We start from the raw sequence: 4,551 nt of genomic DNA on the forward strand, positions 1-4,551 counted from the left end.
GTTGACCTATTTTCAGCTCAAAAGGCAACCTCAGCCTTGAAAATAGTAATTTGCCTCCATCCATAACCTGTGGAGCCCGACGTGATGGTGACCCTGTGCTTCAGACAACAGACCAACCACTAACAGACATGGCTCAAGACTGGCAGCCAAGACAAATAAAACACAAGGTGTGGATGAAGAGCTGATTGCGTTTGTCAGGAAGCCAATCCCTTCTGCTGCTACCTTGAAGGATGAGGCATTTGTACACGGCCTTGTGCAAGAGCTGAAGTAAATAGGAAGAAACAAGGGACGTGCAACTACTATTTATTGTAAACTGGCAAGAAAAGGCGCTAACAACATTGAACCAATGATATTACTTTGGGGGAGGAGTTTGTTTTGATATTTCAACCTACTTGTCCTGATCGCGTCTGGTGTGGATGGACAAAAATCAACATGCGGACGCAAGCACGTGCCAAGTGTAGTCAGCATGTTATGTTAACACTATGGTTTTGGCGTGCGCTCATGAAAATGTCACTGGACTTTAGCAAGAGAACATATGAAGCATCTTTATTTGCTCTGCACTGGAACAAAATCCAATGAACTTGAGTGAAAGTCCTTGAACCAAAGTTAATGTTTGATCTGCATGTACATTTATACCTATTAGCATTGTGTCTAACTATCCAGTGTTGAGATGGGGATGAGTGGCCTCCTGAGTGTTCTGCTGGTCACATCAGCAGCCTTGCTGTTTATAGCTAACGGACAGAGCAACTATGATATGTTGAGTGCGGTTGACAAGAAACATGTTGACATGGCTATAAGATATGCAAATAAGAATAGTGAATTTATGAAATACAATCAAAATGAGCACCTCAATTTTTTACAAGTTATTGGACAATCTGAGGTAAGATTTATTTTTTATTTTTTTTCATGTATGATTCACTGTTTATCATAAATGATAAATGGCTCCTTCCCATTTTTGTCTACAGACCAAGGCTCGGGAATTTAAAATCAACTTGGTGTTGAAAGCAACAGACTGCCTTAAGGCCAGTAGTGATAGTGAACATAAACATCACCCTGAATGTCGCTTTAAATCCAGAAGGGTGAGTAGTTCAGATCCTCTTATCGCTTGGTAACATGCCATAGCTGTGTGTCTTAAATATCCACATAATATTTGAAATAGTTTTATTTGTAAAGGATACATTCAACTCCATGCTCTGGTTTAGAGCAGTGCTTCATTAGAGTTGTAGCCCTCTGTGATCATTTCTGATTTGTAGATAGTGAAGCTGAAGCACAAGAGGAGTAGATTTCAGTTAAAATATTGAATTTACCTCAACTCTGGACTATGAAGGAGGTCAGTACAAGCTCACCCTTGTCCAAATGCAGGAATTCAGTGTTAGTATTTAGGACTCCCATGTGGCGCAGCGGTGTCACTACAGTCCCTGGTTTGAATCCAGGTTGTATCACATCCGGCGGTGATTGGGAGACCCATAGGGCGGCACACAATTGGCCCAGCATTGTCCGGGTTTGGCCGTCATTGTAAATAAGAATTTGTTCAACTGACTTGCCTAGGTAAATAAAAGGTTAAATGTAAAAAAAAACAACGAAAAACAAATGAATCAACCACGTCTACACATTTTTACTTAACATGCTTTCTCTCTCTGCAGCCTTATATAAACTGTGTTGTTTGCAGCAAAGACTTCCATGACAGCACTGACCCCTACATTGACTGTGTTCTTCAAAAAGATGTGAATAAGGTAATACGCTTCAAAGCTGAAAAAAAAGTAATACACAAAGACTTCTACTTTAAAAATATACATTTTGTTCAATTCTAATTTCATTAACTTTTTCTCCTGACAAAATCTTTTTTTTTTTTAGCAAGATAACATCCGATATAACAAGTGTACATCTCTTCAACTTGGAGGGATTACAACTTTAGCCTTACGTGCCGAAGAAGACCTTCAGACTGGATGCCTTGGCTGTTTCTGATAACGAATGAAAGAACGTGTCCAGCACTGGATGGTCAGAGGTCGTCCTTATAAAGCACTTCAGTCTTTGGATTGATAATGTAGCCTTTTGGGAGTTTCGGTTGGAATTTTCAAAACAATGCAATTGTCTCAAATACTCTTTCCAATTTTGAATCCCTTATATTATCGTAATCCGCATAGATAAATATTCTAAACGTACCCTTCTTTGCTGATTCTCCACATATATTTATAGAAAAATTCAGAAATGTCTACTACTTAATAAGATTCACATGGATTACCCCACAACATATTTCAATGTTGTACGTTTATGAAATGATATTACTGTTGAAAGTAAAGCTTACTCTAATTTAACCAGTATGAGGGGTGAAATAAGGATGTTACTGGATTTTTTTCTAAATCTTTGTTTTACAATTTTGGGAAGAAAATTGCCTGTGTCTGCATAGGTCTTGCAGTGTAAAATGATTGCAGCTCTGTTTCTACTTCTCTCAGGGCAGATTGCCCACAGTCTTATCTCTGGGCAGCCATGTCTGCCTGTGACCGCAGATCACTACCATAACATAATGAACTTAGGTCTGGTCCCTATGGCCAGGCTGTGTTCACTGAGTCTGCACATTGTCAATTCAGTATTTTCCTCAGTCACTGTGATCATACGTCTGTAGAACAAACTGCATTAAAGTTTGCTTTGTCTCTTTCTAGGTGCTATTTCTTTTATATTCGATGATGGGTTGGTTGGTTAACAACAACCGAAACAGACGGGATTGGCTTAGATTTTCGGACTTTAATCAAATATTATTTTAAAAGGGGTGGATCAGCTTTATTGCAGAAAGATTGCGTCCATAATTTCCAATCCCCCATATTTTTGGGTAAATATACACTGCTCAAAAAAATAAAGGGAACACTAAAATAACACATCCTAGATCTGAATGAATGAAATATTCTTATTAAATACTATTTTCTTTACATAGTTGAATGTGCTGACAACAAAATCACACAAATTATCAATGGAAAACAAATTTATCAACCCATGGAGGTCTGGTTTTGCTGTGTCTGTAGTGTCCAGAGCATGGAGGAGCTACTAGGAGACAGGCCAGTACATCAGGAGATGTGGAGGAGGCCATAGGAGGGCCCTGGGTTCCTCCTAATGCAAGACAATGCTAGACCTCATGTGTCTGGAGTGTCAGCAGTGCCTGCAAGAGGAAGGCATGATGCTATGGACTGGCCCGCCCGTTCCCCAGACCTGAATCCAATTGAGCACATCTGGGACATCATGTCTCGCTCCACCAACGCCACGTTGCACCACAGACTTGTTATTTTTGCTATTTTGTTGCCTTTAAACCTGGAATTTAAAATGGGTTTGTATCATTTGATTTCCAAAACATGTCTACCACTTTGAAAGATGACATTTTTTTTATTGTGAATCAAATAAGAGACAGAGGTTAGTGTAGCATAACTATTCACCCCCCCAAGTCAATACTTTGTAGAGCCACCCTTTGCTGCATGTCTCTATAAGCTTGGCACATCGAGCCACTGGGAGTTTTACCCATTCAAGGCAAACCTGCTCCAGCTCCTTCAAGTTGGATGGGTTCCGCTATCTAAGTCATACCCCAGATTCTCAATTGGATTGAGGTCTGGGCTTTGACTAGGCCCTTCCAAGACACAAATGTTTCCCCTTAAGCCAGTCGAGTGTTCCATTACATGAAATCCAAATAAAAATCACAGGTTGTAATGCAACAAAATAGGAAAAACGCCAAGGGGGGTGAATACTTTTGCAAGGCACTGTATTTTTGACCTGAATTCATCTCCTTTCATTGAGTTAGTTTCAAGTCTTTAGACACCCAGGGCTTTTTGTTGGGAAATACTCTGAAAGTTTTGTTAATGACAGAAACTGGATGTATACTGTCTGTCAACTCGTGGGGATCCTTGAGCTCCTCCCTACTCCCCTCACCTGATTTCTCTACAGGTTTTTCACCTGCTGGATGGATAACGTTATAGTGTGATTTCCCGACTGGGGGGGTTTGCGTTGCCATACCACTGACCCAGGATGTGAGTTGGACAGGTGACCTACTGTTGCAGAGTGGGGAGGTGCGCGGAGAGGGAGAGCGTAATAAAATCCCCAAGCACAAATACTGGCTGGTCAGTTGATTGTGAAAACGCACCACTGAAACATTCTCATCCTCATACACTGCGTGGCCCAAGTATTATCGACAAAGATACATAGTCCCCCGCCTATAGCTTTGTGTGACGTTGTTTTGTCTCCATCTGCTCGAATGACAGTGTATCCATCAATATTGTCCTGCTTGAGCCACGTTTCTGTAAAGCAGATTAAATTACTTCTCCTAGAGTCCTCTTCAAATTTAGCCCTTGCCACTAACTCACCTTGTCTGATACACTCCTATATAAAGATTGGTAGATTGTCACGGTCGTTGTAAGGAGGAGACCAAGGCGCAGCGTCGTATGCGTACATTCTCTTATTATGAACACTGAACAAACTAACAGAACGACAAGGCTATATAAATGAGTGCTGACAGGCAACTGAATATGGTCCCCAATCAGAGACAACGATAAACAGCTGCCTCTGATTGGGAAT

General features: G+C 40.7%; 1 long non-coding RNA gene across 1 annotated transcript; it reads left to right on the forward strand.

The window, feature by feature from the left end:
- The first annotated feature begins 641 nt into the window (after window positions 1-641).
- On the forward strand, window positions 642-4,088 carry LOC135558362 (uncharacterized). Its single transcript, XR_010458348.1, has 5 exons — window positions 642-880; window positions 966-1,079; window positions 1,644-1,733; window positions 1,855-2,827; window positions 3,018-4,088. It is a non-coding gene; the product is annotated as an uncharacterized LOC135558362 (long non-coding RNA).
- Window positions 4,089-4,551: the final 463 nt, after the last annotated feature.

Source organism: Oncorhynchus masou, chromosome 17, assembly GCF_036934945.1.
Source record: "Oncorhynchus masou masou isolate Uvic2021 chromosome 17, UVic_Omas_1.1, whole genome shotgun sequence".
Classification (NCBI taxonomy): Eukaryota; Metazoa; Chordata; class Actinopteri; order Salmoniformes; family Salmonidae; genus Oncorhynchus; species Oncorhynchus masou.